General features: G+C 40.0%; 1 protein-coding gene and 1 non-coding gene across 3 annotated transcripts in view; both read right to left on the bottom strand.

The window, feature by feature from the left end:
- Positions 1-17,710, bottom strand: part of SKAP1 (src kinase associated phosphoprotein 1) — a 305,720-nt gene that overhangs the window by 246,556 nt on the left and 41,454 nt on the right. The gene's annotated exons all lie outside the window — the stretch shown is intronic.
- Positions 9,828-10,040, bottom strand: LOC112610524. Its single transcript, XR_003116409.1, has one exon. It is a non-coding gene; the product is annotated as a small nucleolar RNA U3 (small nucleolar RNA).

Genomic DNA, 17,710 nt, shown 5'->3' with positions numbered 1-17,710 from the left:
TTATTTTAGTAGATTCTGGCCTCAAGTGATCCTCCTGCTTTGACCTCCCAAAGCACTGGGATTACGGCATGAGCCACTATGCCCAGCCCAGGACTACTATTATTACCCCATGTTACAGATGAGGAAACTCAAACTCAGGAAGGTCAAACAACTTGGCCAAGATCACATAACTACTAAGCGGCAGAACCAAGATTTGTATCCAGGTTGTATTAGTCCATTTTCACACTGCTATAAAGATACTACCTGAGACCGGGTAACTTATAAATAAAAGAGGTTTAATTGACTCACAGTTCCACATGGCTGCGGAGGCTTCAGGAAACTTACAACCATGGTGGAAGGTGGCAGGGAAGCAAGCACCTTCTTCACAAGGTGGAAGGAGAGAGTGTGAGAGAATGCGGAAGCGCTAGACACTTAATCAAACAACCAGAGCTTGTGAGAACTCACTCACTATTATGAGAGCAGCAAGGGGGAAATCTGCTCCCATGATCCAATCACCTCCCACCAGGTCCCTCCCTCGACATGTGGGGGTTATAATTCAAGATGAGATTTGGATGGGGACACAGAGCCAAACCATATCACAGGTCTACTTGGTTCCAGAGTCCAAGCTCTTAAATTCCATAATAACTGCTTTCCTATTGGCTATACGAAAAAATAAATCTAGTACTTAAGAGAAGATACAATTGCTTTGTTAGATAGCCTATAGGCGTGAATCAACTCTAATATGAGTATTAGGGAGTGGTTAGACAGAGGTCTTTAACCTGGAGTCCATAGTTTGGGCTTCAGGGGATTTCCTAAACTCCCTAAAATTGTGGGTGAAATGTAATACTTGTTTTCTTTTCTCTTGGAGAAGAGTCCATAGACTTCATTAGTGTCAATAACTCACCTCTGCCCCGCACCCACCAAAAATGATACGACCCACTGAATTAGATGAATAGAGTTGTAATGGCATTATAAAACTAGCTATCCAGAAAGGCCAACATCTGTGATGTCATAAATCTAGAACATCTAGATGAATTTTTTTTTTGCAACTGAAGTATTAAAAGTATTATTTTACCTGTGACTTATGGAAATTTAAAATACATCGTATACTCTCTGCCTTGGTAAACCCCTGCTGAACAAAATCAAATCTCTTCTTAATGACTTAAGGACATCCAAATTTGAACTTCTTCTTTTTTGCTGTTTTTGAGACAGGGTCTTGCTCTGCTGCCCACACTGGAGCATAGTAGCACAATCTCAGCTCACTGCAACCTCTGCCTCCCAGGGTCAAGCCGTCGTTCCACCTTGGCCTCTTGAGCATCTGGGACTACAGGCATGCTCCACCATGCCTGGCTAATTTTTGTATTTTTTTGTAGAGACAGGGTTTCACCATGTTGTCCAGACTGGTCTTGAACTCCTGGACTCAAGCAATCTGCCTGCCTTTGCCTCCCAAAGTGCTGAGATTACAGGTGTGAGCCACTGCACTCAGCTTGAACTTCCTTTTTGTACTAAAATAGCAATGCCTTCTGAATGCATAGGCTGTCTGCAATACTCAGTGTCCAAAGACTTCTATCTCTCTCTTGAACATCTCTGTTCTCTGATAATGGCTGTCTCCAAACAGACTGCAAAGGCTAACACTGAAGAGTTATCCTGGCATTGAAAATGGAATCTTAGGATTCAGATGGACACCTAGTTGAGCATGGATTCCATGCAAGTTGTTAAGGCTAGGAAAACCCCTTGCAACTGACCTTGAATAGTGAGCCACATGGTAGAAGTTTATTTATGCCCAAGGAAATGGCTTTACTAAGCAATGCTAAGAGTCTGTACACTAAATGTTTCCTATAATTTCTTTTCTCACTTGGAAAGATTCATATTGTTTTCAAATTATCTTCTAGAAGTGTCCCATCTACTACCTTGCAGAAGGTATGGACAAGTGGCAAAGAGTAACATGGCCAGTGACACGCCACAAGAGAAATGGGAAAAGAGCACCATCTGGTGGAAGTCCCCAGTGGAGGCATCCAAGACCTGGGACCCAGGGGTCCAGGTACCAGCCTTAGAAACAATTGGGCAGCAAAAAGAAGATCCTTGGTGGGACAGCTGGTGATCCTTCCAGTCCCAGTTCCTTAATCTCACCAAAAGTACAAGACCTAATGCCTACCTACAAGGAGCTTATAATCTAGTCCAAAATATGAGCTCTTTGTATATAATGAGATGACAATCTAATATGGCAAATAAATACTATTGTAACAACACACAATAGGCATATAACTCAATTATGTAATAGAAGAACATACCGCAAGAAGGTCCTGGGTTCTTTTAGGGGATGTAATATTTCAGTGGTCTTGAGTCTATATGTACAAGCACATCTAGGTAGATAATACAATGTTTACCTACTTACTAAATACAATGGTCACAATCAAACTTTTATTAAATAAACATTATCTGAGATTGACAGTATAACTCATCACCTGCTCCCCCATCACAATTTTTAAAGTCCATTCCTGGACAGCAAAAAAGAAATTAAATTTTGAAAAGAAATTAAAGTACTATTTACCACTAGAGTCTCCTATAACACTTTTGCTACATGGAATCATTGCTATGGTCAATGAAACACCCACTCTGGATTCAAACATTAAGAAACCTAAGAACTCTTTTTGATCAGTGAGTGATTAGCTTTCTGATTGCAACACTGGAAACCCACATTCTAATATTCCTTCCCCTACTTTCTAGCGTGAGGACTGTTTTTTCACCAGCAAATCTCACTAGTATGTCTACATAATCCCCATACTTCCTGCATGTAATAGGCAATGAACTATAATTCGATGAACTAATAAAGGAGAAATGCCAGCCAAATACATTATGGCAAAATAAAAACACTAAATAACAGGTCAGAGTTAGAGGGGTTTTTTTTTCCTGTAAATAAAAAGGAGTCATTGAAAGGTTTGTTTGTTTGCTTGTCTTTAAGGATAAAGAATGATGTCCACATTGAATCCAGCAGAGATGTGTAGCATGGATGGGAGGGAGAAAAGTGGGGAGATAGATTAGGAAGCTACTTGAGAGCAAGAGAAGAGACAAGAGATTAGATAACAGACTTAGAGACTGGCTGGGAGCACAGAATCAAGAGGAAAGTCAGAGACGCCTTTTGGTTCCAAACTTGTATCTTGGAGAAAGCAAGGTACTGGTTATGTACAAAGAACTCCAGCTGATTACTGTATTCTAAACTGTTGTCTTTTTGGCCCTTGCTCTGTCATTTTTGTCACTGTTGACGCTTAAAAACCTAATTTTGTTTTATTTTTTTGCTTGCTTCAGGTTAACAGCTACTCTTCGACCACTGAGACACCATTATCTGATAGCTGATATGATATCTGAATAACTGATAGCTGAGTGACTGTGGTCCATATACTCACTGAATTTTATAGTTCGAAGGACACTTAAAATCATTTAATCTAGCCTTCACTTTACAGATGAGAACAATGAAGCATGGAGAGGTTATCTGATTGCACCATAGCAGTTTAAAAGTCCACACTGTGGGGCCACCACAGTTTATCTTGTACAGAATCAGAGTCAAGTTCTAAAATTTGATATTCATTTAAAAACGAGATGGTTTCTACAAAAACATTTAAAACTTCCTCGGAAAAACTCAGCTATCTTGCCTTTGATATTTTCCTTTTTATGAACATGGACATATTATTCACCTGAAGGCAAATGTTATGTAAAAATTTTTTAAGCTGGATTAGTTATTAGAGTTCATCTAGGCTAGGTGGATATCTCAGCATTAACATGCCAACACAGTCTCTGTATCTCAAGTTATGAATACTGCATTTGTTCTCTCAATAGTAGAGATGAATAAATTTCCACTGTTTGCCAGACACTTTGTGAGGGTCTAAGAGCACAGAAAATCCAACTGTGGGCCAGTTTGGCCGAAATAATCAAATTGTGAAGAAGTAATATAATTGGCCCAGAACATGCAAATGGTAAAAACTGGGACCACAAGAACCCATGTCTGACTAATGCCAGAATGCGTCTTACTGCCTGCAGATAAGAGTTGCTGAGGCCGGGCATGTTGGCTCATGCCTGTAATCCCAGCACTTTGGGAGGCTGAGGCGGGCAGATCACAAAGTCAGGAGATCGAGACCATACTGGCTAACACAGTGAAACCCCGTCTCTACTAAAAATACAAAAAAATTAGCTGGGTGTGGTGGTGGCTGCCTGTAGTCCCAGCGACTCAGGAGGCTGAGGCAGGAGAATGGCGTGATCCCGAGAGGCAGAGCTTGCAGTGAGCCAAGATCGCACTACTGGACTCCAGCTGGGAGACAGAGCAAGACTCTGTCTCAAAACAAACAAACAAACAAACAAACAAAAGTTGCTGAAGGAAGATTCGGGATCAGAGAGAAGCCTGGCAGGGGAGGGGAGGGTCACAGAGAGGCCAGGCCCAAGATGCAGAGGGAGGTCAGGCAGAGCGGCCAGGCCCAGAAGAGAAAGTGGCAAAGGGCCAACTCAGCACCCCAAAGCAGTTATGCTGAGTAAGGGACAGGGTAGGATACTGAGTAGGTTCCATCCTGAGAGCCTCTCTTGTCTCTTGTGAAGTACACTGTGATGTCATGGAAAGAGTGAGAAGCAATATGATGAGGTAAAGACTGACAAGGGTTGGGGGAAGAAAAAAAATCAAGGAGAAAGGTTGCTGATTTGGAGCATGTGAAATAACTACCAGTTATCACTAAGGATTCAGTTGAGGTTGAAGACTAAGCTTTACTGTAGTGCAGCCAGGATGGAGGCTCATGCCTATAATTCCAGCACTTTGGGAGGCCAAGGTGGGCAGATCACTTGATTCCAGGAATTTCAGACCAGTCTGGGCAACATGGTGAGACCCCATCTCTACAAAAAATAAAAAAAAATTAGCCATGTGTAGTGGCTTGCACCTGTGGTCCCCACTACCTGAGAGGCTGAGGTGGGAGGACTGCTTCAGTCCAGGAGGTTGAGGCTGCAGTGAACCATGATTGTGCCACTACACTCCAGCAAGGGTGACAGAGCAAGACCCTGTCTCAAAAAAAAAAAAAAAAAAATTAATTAGTTAATTAAAAGGTTTACTGTGGCGCAATCCAATTGTGCAATTTTTCTCCGGAACTGAATAGCTTCCCAGATATACAAGCAGAGAAGTTGGACAGTTGAACCGATGATGCGAGATTAGGATTTTTCTAGACTTGTGAAATGAAAAGACAAGAGAGTCAGAGAATACTAGAGGACTAGAGGGATAGGTCATAGAGCTCAGGCTGACCAGAGAAGAAACCAATTGCCAAAGACTTCACTATAGTGCCTGCATATATTAAAGACCTTAGTTCATTAAAACATTCAAAAGCAGGAGATATCATTACTCTTCTCTTTCAGGAGTAACTGTCCTTTGTCCCACAGGTCCCAAACCTCTCCTACCCCTGTGTTCCCTATTTCAATGGATGATATTACTATCCACCCAGCTGAAACTTGGGAATCATCCCTTTACCTCTTTTTCTATTACTATATATATCCCATCAGTCACCAAGACCTGTAGATTCTACTCCCTTAATATCCTTTTAATCAATCTCCTCTCCATCTCTGCAGACACTGAATTCATGTGAGCTCTTAAAAGGCCTCACCCACATCCATGTAACCACATGGCAAACGGTCCACCTGCCCTCATCCTCCTCCCTCTGACCTACTCTCCTCAGTGCTGATGGAAAAGGGAATGGAATGAGCATGAAGAGCAAAGTCTTTGCAGACAGGTCTGGGTTGAAGTCCCAGCTCCTCCATCTTCTAGCTGAGACTTTTTCTGCAGCCTCAGTTTCCTCACCTTTAAAACAGAAATAATAACCACATCTTCCTCGTTTGGTTCTTGGGAGGACTAACAGAGGTAATGCATGTAAAGAACCTGGTAAACCACCAATAAATGTTCAGCTGTTAGTCATTAGCATCTTCATTATCTTAATGACCTAAAAGGCAAGCCTAGTTCCATCATTCTCCTGCTTGAAATCCTTCCATGGCTCACCTCAGCTCTCAGGTCCTCCCCAGCTCCTGCTGACACTCCTGCCCACTTGTTGCTGCACCCTCTGCCAGCAAACCTTTTCTTTCATGCCTCCTTCTTCTCCTAGTGGACCCTCCATGATCCTTCAAGGCTCAGCTCAGTGTCCTATGTTAGGGTTCCCACAGCACATCTGTGCATGCCTCTCAGTAACACCTATAATACTGTATTAGCATCTTCTTGTCTCTCTGTCACTGAGCCCTCAAGGGGCAGTGGCATAGAGCTTGTGCTCAATAAATGTTTGCTAAATCAGTTAATGGAGGTAAGAAGCAGCAAGGGCTGTCTGAGTTCGGTATGAGACTCATTCAGTATAAGAGAGCATTTCAGGGAGGGGTAGGGACAAGCTTGGAGAGGCAGACAGAGGGCAAGGCACTTCCAGGCAATGCTATGAAGTATGGATTTTATTCTGAAAAGATGGGGCTGGGGTGCCTTCATTTTCCTCTAAATCACTCACACAAAGGCAAGAGGGGAAAAAAGAAAGAAAATAAAAGTAAGGGATGAAAGAGAAGAGAGACAAAAATAAGAAAGCTTTGTTAAATTGAAACCTTCATCCAAATGAATAATTTTTTCCCCCAAAGCCTGGCTTCAAAGACAAACCACAAAATGACCAGCAAAAATATACTTCAAAAGACACGACCGAATACACATTGTGGTGGCAAGAATCCAATATATAAATACAATCAATTTGTTTCCTCATTAGAAGCTTTCATGAGGAAAATGATTTAATACAAATGCTAAAGCTACCGACATAGATTAATTGAAAAATAACAACAGAATCCTAATCAAAGATATAACATTATTTCACTCATTCACACTACACCAAAATCTGAATCAGTAAATAATAACAGAATTTTGAAAGCCAGCTTCTACTGGTAACCACTCTAAGAACTACAATGAACTACTGACATTTTTCATAAAATGCCTATCCTTATGTGTACACTTTTTTCTAGTTAAGAACTGAGATGTATACAGAAATCCAGAAATCATTTTAAAATTATTTCACACTTTTCCTAAATTCATATCAACTTACTTAATCCACATTATTGCTTTTGCCCTCAAGTTGACTTTTTTCCCTAATTGTACAAGATTCTATACTAAAGTATCATTCTTTTTTTTTTTTTTTTTGAGACAGAGTCTTACTCTGTTGCCCAGGCTGGAGTGCAGTGGCATAATCTCGGCTCACTGCAACCTTTGCCTACTGGGTTCAAGCAATTCTCCTGCCTTAGCCTCCTGAGTAGCTGGGATTACAGCTACTTGGATTACACCACCATACCCAGCTAATTCTTTTGTATTTTTAGTAGAGACAGAGTTTCACCATGTTGGCCAGGCTGGTCTCAAACACCTGACCTCATGATCTGCCCGCCTTGGCCTCCCAAAGTGCTGGGATTATAGGCATGAGCCACCGTGCCCGGCCTAAAGTATCATTCTTACCCATTTATTACTTTGTACAGTATGTACAGCAGTCATAATTAAACCCTTACATAAAGTACCCAATTATCCAAGTCATAAAAAAATGGAATGGACTTTGATCTAAAGGCTAATGACTATGTGACCAGCTCCGTTGGTATATCAATACAGGTCAGGGGTCCCCAGAGGTTTGATTACAATCAACCAGTCAATCCAAGGCTTTACCTGGCTCCTCTTGGGACCAGGGCTTTCAGTTCTGTCCCACTTTGAGAGATTCTCCAGCATCAGAAACATCTTGAGATGTTGCCAGTTCACAAGGAAGCACAGAGCAGCATATGAACATATCCCTATCTCCTCACTCTGGGAGCTAAATCAGGCTGAAACGTTGTCAGCTACTGACAGGTCTTAAGCCCTGCTGGTAAGATTTTCCCCTCATTGTTAAAATTCAGTCAAGAACCAAAATAGGCACCTACCTCACAAACAAAAAACAAAAAACAGGGTCTTCTGATAAAGATTTGTACACGCTTTCCTGATCTTAAGAATCCCTTGGACCTCTTATTGAAGAACAAATTCTCAGGGTCCACCCCAGACCTAGTGAATTAGCATCTCCAGGGTAGGGGCCTAGAAGTCTATATATTTTAACAAAATCCCCAGGTAATCATATGATGGGGCAATTTTGGAAAATACGGTAAAGGAAACAGATATTTACCAGTGGTTGCCTGTTAAGGAAATTCTAGACAAGCAGCTCTCAATTCAAATATTGACTGTATTCTAAAAGTTCATTTCCAGTTGTTTGGACCTTGGAACACATTTTCCTAATGAAACAAAGTTGAAAGTTGTCTGGGCCAGCTTTGAAAATCTATTAAATCTTGTTAACAGATCTGAAAAATTGTGAATACAGTCTTTAATTTTCAGACCAATCATATTTCAAAAGTTGAAGCATATATCCATAGAATATATTTTCCCATTGACATAACATTCTGAAAAGTGGTTAGGGCACCAAATTATATGCATTCCTTATTTACAGTGCTTTGTATACAAATTACACCCAATGATACTGAAAAATAAATAAAGTATGGCAAGGAGATTTGTCTTCCTTCTCTGGGTACAGGGAACATAGGCAACCTTTGACATTCTTATCCTCTCTTTCTTTGCAACCATTTTCTGCCTTCCAGTGGCCTCAGCCCTTGTGCCAAAGACCCAAATGTTATCCACTACTAAAGCATCCCTCCTCAGCTTACCTATCCCTGACTCATGCTTTATTCTTCCAAACTACCTAACTGTCCTCCTCAAACCCAGTCAAAATTCTTATTTCTGAGAGTTGGTTCCGTTTTGTCTTTTCTGCCATACCTCCCATTATTACTCTCTTTTACCTAATCAACAAAATCACCCTTTGGTTCCCAAAAATGCCTAAACTTTATCACCTCTGTGTCTTAGCACATGGTAATTCTGCATGCAATGTGTCTTACCAAAAACCTATCCCAATCACCCCATGGCCAAGTCTTGATGCCAACTCATCCATGAAGGCTTCTCAAGCCCACCAGAGAAGGGACTTCCTTCTCTGGGCTTTTACAGTACCATGTATGTGCAGTGTTTTGTATGCCAATTATACCTCAATAAAACTGGAAAATAAAATAAAATATGGCCTCTTCTAAAGCCTTGCCACAATGTATCTTGAATTATAGTTATTTGTGCATTGTTTTTTATCTTTCCAGTGCGGTTATAAATTTCTTGGGAATATTTGTTGGCTATCCACTATGTGACATGTTTGTGTTAGGCACTTTTATGTACATAACAACAACCCTATAAGGTAAGTGTATTGTACAATGATTTGGTTTATTCTACTCAAAAATAAGTTATAGAAGGACTGGGACCTATGTTGTGTTCACCACAAAAATGCTTTGCACATAGCATATGCTCAATAAACATTTGTAGAAACTATGAGTGAATGAATGAAGTGGCATTATTCACTTTTTATGACAAGGTTGAGCCTCAATAAGAGTGGGTTCAAATTCCAATTCTAGAACCTAATAGCTATGTAACCTTGAGCAAGTTGATTACCTTTCTGAACCTCAGTTTTCTCATTTGCTATATAGGGATTATAACAGTATCAACCTCACACACCTGTAAGGAAAGCCCTTGAAACTGAGTCTGGCACATGGTATGTGTGTGATGAATGCTAGCCGTAACTATTATTCTAAAAAAAAAAAAAAAATCACATGTGGGGAGGAGGGAGGGGATAGCATTAGGAGATATACCTAATGTAAATGACGAGTTAATGGCTGCAGCACACCAACATGGTACATGTATACATATGTAACAAACCTGCACATTGTGCACATGTACCCTAGAACTTAAAGTATAATAATAAAAAAAACCCACATAAATGGGAACCACTCAGACTGTGTCCTCTCCTCCTTACTCTCCCAGAGGAAGAGAAGAATGATTGTCAATGGCAAATGGCAGGTGCAGCAAAGCAGCACCAAGAGTCAGCTTCATGCTCTGGAGAGAACACTACATCTCCTCATGGTTTCTGGTGCTCCACATGTCTAGGGAAACTTCTCTAGCAACAAACTATAGAAATGATCCCTGAAAGTACAGTCTTTATGACTGTTATGCTTAAGCTGCAGAGATAAGGAGTCTCTAAAGCCCTTATTCTTTCTGAGAAAACGCATCCTCTGTTACTTCTACAACCTTCAGTATTCCTAGCACAGTGCATTGCCCGTAATAGCGGTTCAAATAACCACTTCACTGAATGTCCTCAGTGAAGCCATCTTAACCAAAAGTTGGAAGGAAACCATTGAACAGGTCTAGTGCACATGACTGAACAATCAAAAGTATTTTCACCCTCCAGGTGAATTTGTATTTTAAAATGGGATGTTTAACCCAAACGAATCTCTAAGTGGTGAAACTGCAGGCATGTAACAAATTGAAAACAAACCTTCAGACCTTCTAGAGCAGATTATCTGGGGGTAGTGGGCTCCATGCTGGTCCATGGAGGAACTAAGATGAGTCTAGTCGCTCACTGGCCCAAGAACTGCTTGAAAAACAAGAATATGTCTTATCTGACACTATCTTGATCACCTGGCATTGTGCCTGACATAAACAAATAGCCAATACATATTTGTTAAGTAAATTATCTGCTTCCGGTCTATAATCCTCACCCTGCTTTTAGTTGATTCCATTTCTCTTTATTACCAACATAAAAATCAATCATGGTGACTGATGTTTTGAGAAGGAGGAAGTGAATGGTTTACTTAAGCACCCTCACTTTGGAAAAGTAGTCCGACAAATACAAATGTTTTACTAAATAGTCACACAGAGTGGAGATAATCCTCTTCTAATGAAGGATTCATCCTGTGTCAGTTCAGCGCAGCTCAAAGGGATAACATCTGAAAAACGGAAGTTGTTCCCAGTCAGTGATACCTCATCTAATGAAGGCCTTGAGAGTCAACTTCCTTAATTAAAAAACAAATTTAGAAAAATAATCATAAAATAAAACTCAAAGTACTGCTGCATTTCACAAGGCTCAAAAATAATTTCATTTTCATGTGTATGTATTTAAACACAGAGTAAAACACTTTGGAAGACAGTTATTTATTTGCACAGAAGTGACCCAAGGCCAGGCTGCACAATTAAAGCCTAATTTCCTCTTCCCACATCTTTCCCTGTCGGTGCCAACTGTTTTACCACCTGAAAATTGAATATCCTTCAACTCTTAAATCTCTGCCCTTTTAAAAAATATTTATTTATTTATTTATTTATTTATTTTTGAGATGGAGTCTAGCTCTGTTGCCCAGGCTGGAGTGCAGTGGAGCAATCTCAGCTCACTGCAACCTCTGCCTCCTGGGTTCAAATGATTCTCCTGCCTCAGTCTCCCAAATAGCTAGGATTATAGGCGCCCACCATCATGCCCAGCTAATTTTTTTGTATTTTTTTTTAGTGGAGACAGGGTTTCACTATGTTGGCCAGGCTGGTCTCAAACTCCTGAGCTCAAGTGCTCTACCTGCCTCAGCCTCTCAAAGTGCTGCGATTACAGGCGTGAGCCACCACACCCAGACAACAAATTACCCTTTTTTAAAAGTTTGCTCTTTCAACATGGAATGGAGGAGCAGAATAAACTGGAACAGGGAGAGACTTGAGGCAGAGAACCAGAAAGGAGAATTCTGCAGTGCTTGAGTACAACTTTATGAAGACTAAAGTTTAGCTAGTGACAAAGGGAAGAGAAAGGGGAGGACATTTAGAATGAAGAATCAACAGGCCTTGTTGATGGTTTGGGGAGTGAAGGGGGACCAATCAGGAATGACTCCCAGGATTTTGCCTTGGGAGCCTTGGCCTAGAGAAAGCAGAGGTAGACTTCAGGGGTGAGAAGAATATAAGATAATGAGTTCAGTTCTGGACATTCAAGCAGTTAGGATTCTTCTGGCCACAAGTAACAGAAAATCTGACTGACAAGGGCCTAAGCAAGTGGAAGTTAATTTTTCCCACAAAACAAAAAGTCTGAAGACAGGAGATTCCAGAGTTGTGCAGGGCCCAAGAATGACATGAAGGAGCCAGGCTCTTCCCATATTTCTGCTCTAACACCTTAGAGCAGAGTAATGTTCTACTGCATTTCAGTGTATTACTATCTCCCAACTATAAGACTATCCTGTGAGAATCTATCAGAAGTCTTCTTACATTTATTTGGCCATAATGACATTTTATGTAAACTCTAGATCAAGCACTGGCAAAAGAGAATGGCTTATAGATCACGATTCTATTGTCAAGGAAGAAGGGATGGTGGCTGCTGAGTAGGCATCCAGCAGGGTATGCCCAGCTTTGTGAAGTTTGAGGTATCTTTGAGACACCCAGAAGGAGGTATGCAATATGCTGTCTGGTGCCTTGGAGGGAGAACTGCAGCTGAGCTATAGAATTGGGAGTCTCCCATGCACCGGGGAAGCTGTGGAACTATGGACATGCATGTAACTGCCTCCTAAGGAGAATGTGGTGAGGAAAGAGAAAACCCTGAGGAACAAGAGCAAAGAGGGCAAGGTAGAAAAATGAGCTCAAGGGCCTAAAAAAGAGCATAAACACAAGGAAGAAGAAAACCAGGAGAATTCATGAGAATCAATGGAGAGTTTTTTACATTTATGAGAAAAAGGACGTGACCAACAGTGTCAAATGCTACAGAAAGACCAAATAAGACAACGACTTAACAGTACCACCTGGCTGTGGCAATTGGAGACATTGGTACATTGGAGAGAGTAGCTCAATAGGAGCAGAAGCTAGATTAAAGGGGACTGAAGAGTGACTGGGAAGTGACTAGAGACCAGGAAGCCAGAAATAGCTAGTCTAGGCTTCTATTTCAAGAAGTTTGCCTGCAAAACAAAAATAAAATAGATGCAAAGACAGTAGCTAAAGAGGGAATCACTGTGTACGACACAACGTTTTTATTAATATTAGGAGAAATTTGAGCATATTTATATAATGATTGGAGAGACATACTGAAGAAGGAAAAGCTAAATTTAAGAAAGAGGAAGTCTCTATGTCAAGAATGGAGTGAAGATAACAACTATGAGCCAATGCTTCAGTCCTCAAATATTGTGTGGAAGTACTCTGAACTCAAAAGATGACAAAAGGACAGGGTACTGTAAAGCCACAAAGACAAACCTTAAAAGGGGAGAGGTCTGAAGCAAGATTGAATAGTAGGTCCAGAAGTAGCAGCAGGGAGCTTGAAGAATGCCAACAGCACTTTGGGAAAATGAGCAAACTCTATTTAAGAAGGCCGCAAGCAAACAGGTTCCTGTCGGAGAATCATCCTTTAGGATAGAGAAAAGAGGTGGAGGATATTGTGGGGTTTGGTTATAACAGGACATAGATTCTAGGGAACACAGAGGAAAGAGTTAGAAAAGAGGTCTTCAAGAAAGAGGAGAAATGGTAGAGACAAGGAAGTACAAAGCTGAATAGGGATGCTGCTGACCAAAGGTAGAGGGCTGGCGATAGGTCTCAAAGACAGCTGGAATGCCTGGCATCCACGCTGTGACAGAACTCCAATACATGGTCAGTAGCCCTGTAACCTTTTGTCACAGTTCCAGTTAGAACATTAGAGATATGTTATTAGAAGAGACACTTGAAGAGATGGATGCCTTGGCTCTGTATCTACTAACACTCAGTAAAAAGAAAGCATCCTTATTTCCAAGAAAGAATATGTAGGGTTGGCTACTAAATAGTAAGTTTCCTAATAAAGAGGGTCTCTTGCTGTTCTCAGGTCTAGTCTAGGACCTAAAAACACATTTATAACAGTTTTTCACCATTCATTTTACTCACATCATTGAACTCATGCAACATGCCAGCACCATGCTAGATCTTTTTTTTTTGTGACTGTAAGACCATTCATACTTTCAAGAAGCTTATGATCTCCAGAAATATGTATTCTAAGTTCTGAGAAACTGAATTTAAAATGAATCTGATGTGTGAAAACAGTGCTTCTCAAATGTTAATGTTCATACTGTACAAATAAACTTAGGGTAGTATTAAAATGCAGATTATGATTAAGTAGGTCTCATTCAATGGAGCCTGAGAGTTTGCATTGCTCACAAGTTTCCAGGTGATGCTGTAGTTGCTGTTCCATGTTGATACTTAGAGTACCAAGGACCTAAAGACCAGCAAAAGCAATTTCATGTCTGATCTTTTCTTGTCTCCCCTATAAAGTCCTGATAATCTTTCCTCCTTTCCTTGCTAACCATCCTATCCAGTATCCATTTTTCTAATTAAAACAAGTTAGGGGGTGGAGGCAGAAGCAGAGAAGAGAAGCTAGAAAACCTCATGAGGGGCTTTTTCTTCTAAGCAACTATTAGCTACATACACTGCTTTCATGAACATGCCAAACATCTATCTCATGTGATTAAATACTTCTGTGGAACCACTAATATTTCAAACAGGACACCTAAATATTCAATAGAAGAATAAGAGACTGAGAACAGCAATTAATTCTAGTTATGCCATATGGCAGCATAGAACACTGGCTGGAACCTGAAAATTCAATTTCACAAGAGTCTTACTTATTCTGAATTTTAATCATTTTAGGATCAGCAAACATATGCCTACCAACCTGCTCCATTTACACAAAATTCTGAAGCATAATCACACTGCACACTCAAAAATGATGGGTTTTTCCCAAATGGACTTAAAATTTCTCTCCTACAAGATTTGCAAAATACAGTAGCTGCTGACAGCTCCAGTTTCATCTCCCTGTTAAATAAAATCTTCACACAATTCTTTTAAAGAATAGTATCACTTGCTTCCTCACCATTTTCATCATCAGCTCACAATACTGCACGAGTACAATTTTCTCTGTTCTTGAATTTCTCAGCTCTGCGTTGGTTCATGAACCCTCCTATCCCTGTGCACTCTCTTCCCTCCACTGTGCCTGTCACTGCTGAGACACCCATGCCACCATCTCTTCTCTCCATCTCACCTCTCCAGAATGGAAATATTATCGCTTTCAACACGTACTTCATCTCCAGTCCTCTTAGAACTAAGACACCTTCATGTCTCCTGTACATTTAATAATTTCAAGATAAGGACAGAAAAATCAGTTCTTGCTTTGTGAACTTTTGTCTCTGGTGCTTGAGAGACTATCCTAATATCCCCTGAACATGTTTTAGTGATAACATTTACTGCACTAGGGCCAAAATGATTTTCTGCCACTTTCAATTCTAGTTCAATAAAAGAATAAGAGCTTTGTTTCTAACCTCTGTCATTTTTAATATCATAAAATGATTTTTAAATTATAAAATTGAGTTCCATTTCCTACTGGACTACCAATCTCATATTAGCTTTCCTTTTATCAAATTTATGAAAAAAGTCAGAAATTACCTTTCCTTTTTTTAAAAAAAAATCAAAATTTCAGGATATCCCAGGTAGAATGTTTGAATTGAATTTTAGCTCTTAATAATTGCTGGTTTAGGAGTTTTAAAGAAGTATAAAAGTTAGCTACTTCCTGTTACTTATGTCAGAAATAACAAACTGGAGGATTATCCCCTAGTTCAGTATTACCCAGAAATAATAAGACTATTCCTAGAAAATTGTCCTTAAAAACCATATCCCATATGGAAGAAGCCTATGATTTTCTGAAGCCAGAGTGAATAAAATCCATGGTTTCTGAAATGCAAAGTCAAACCAGTCAAATATTTTTTATAACATTATATTATGGGGCCAGGCATGGTGGCTCACACCTGTAATCCCAGTACTCTGGGATGCCGAGGTGGGCAAATCATGAGGTCAGGAGTTTGAGACCAGCCTGGCCAACATGGTGAAACCCTGTCTCTACTAAAGATACAAAAAATAGCCGGGTGTGGTGGCACGCGCCTGTAATCCCAGCTACTCGGGAAGCTGAGGCAGGAGAATCGCTTGAACCCGGGAGGCGGAGGTTGCAGTGAGCCGAGATCATGCCACTGCACTCCAGCCTGGGCGACAGAGTGAGACCCCAACTCAGGAAACAAACAAACAAACACACCAAACAAACAACAATAAAAAACCATTATATTATGAAAATTTTCAACTCTGCACAAAAGTTGAAACAACATTCATGTACACCCACAATCTAGTGGATATATTCTGTGATTAACATTTTATTTGCTTTGTCATATATTCATCCATCCATATTATTTTTTATACATTCCAAAACAAACTGCTCAAATTAGTACACTCCATCCCCAAACAATTCAACATGCATATAATTAACCAGAGTTCAATATTTGTTTACAGTTTTTTTAAATCAATAATCTTTGAAAGATGCCACTTCATTTTTTTAATGGCTTGGCTAAATAAAATTCTAAATTCTAAATCCTAATATTTAAACAAATTCTGTTACTTTGAGTAATTTCTCATATATCAGTTTTCTCATCAACAAAAGAACAAAGGCACTTGGTAAACATGATAGAAGGTCTAAATTACCAAACTGTATGGGCCTTGTGGTTATGGTAGAATCTACAAATGAGAGTCACTCACTAATATAACTTGGAGAAATAGCTAATTGGAGATTATGTGGGCATAAACGTTTCTGTAAATTATAATGAGAGCCTCAATAAGGCTCACAAACTCAAGAGGCAGCTTTGAGTTTGAGCATTTAACTATAATATATCTTATATAAACCACACTGTGATAAAAACTACTAGAAGCTGGACAATTTAAGAATGGTTCACTACAAATGGCGATTTTGTAACAACAAAGCACCAGCATCAAATTGGAATTTTCTTGGCTTTGCCATGCTGTAGTACTACTGGTTTGTAAATTCTCTATTAATTGTCTAAGTAAGAGCTGCCACAGGGATAGCACTTATTTTATGAGCTGTTTGTTCCCCTACACTAATTTTTTTTTCTTTCCTAAGATTGGCCCTGGAAGGGACACCCTTTGAAGCCCGAAGAATCAAAGCTACTGCAAAGCACTGCTGAGAGTTTTGAAAGAAATATGAAGAAACTACGTCACACCTGGGGCGATAGGCTGAGATCTTCCCAAACAGGTCAGCAGTTGGTCTCTAAAATATTCCTATTGCCAAGGAGGCAATGACATCTTGTGTAAATCAAAAACTAAAACCCTAAGATATCTCATTTCCATTTTAAATGCTTGGGGGCTAAATATGGATGTCTAGCACTCAAGAAGTTCCTGTGGGATTGATTTTTTTCCCATCTTCTCTGAGCCCTTTGCTGAGTGTGATAAGCAGGACTGCATTTCATTATCAACCCTGCTAACACTGCACTTCAGGGAGACTAGATGAGGCTACACAGTAGGAGAGAAGATCCAGAATCCAAAGAAGAAATGATTCACACGGTGTGATTATAAAAACTCACTTTATGCTCAACTCATTTTCAACAGAATCATGAAATAAAATCCCAAGAAATGAAATTTCCTGCATCATATTCCAAATTTTTTAAAAAGTCATGGGGGTACCGTAAAAGAAATCAAACAGAAGTTTTATAGTTTGATTGGTAATGTGTGCATTTTTGTAGCATATATTTAAAAAAATAATTCCAAACAACATTTTGGGTAAGCAACATAGAAATAAAACATAAGATTATCATTAGGGGAATCTTCAAGTGACTCAGTGTTATAGAAGTAACATCAGAACAAAGAGCTTGGCTCCTGACAGTTGGCCCAGTGCTCTTGGATTTCCCTCCCCTCTGTTCCAGTTTCCCTGTAACGCAGAAAGTGGATACTGCATGGGTCTATATCAGAAACAAGAGAAAACATGCAAATTAGAGAAAAACACCATCAATAAGGTCCCAAGCCACAGGT

Source organism: Theropithecus gelada, chromosome 16 (assembly GCF_003255815.1).
Source record: "Theropithecus gelada isolate Dixy chromosome 16, Tgel_1.0, whole genome shotgun sequence".
In the NCBI taxonomy this organism is placed as follows: domain Eukaryota; kingdom Metazoa; phylum Chordata; class Mammalia; order Primates; family Cercopithecidae; genus Theropithecus; species Theropithecus gelada.
Note: the sequence above shows the minus strand (reverse complement) of the source record. Positions and strands in the feature narration are given on the sequence as shown.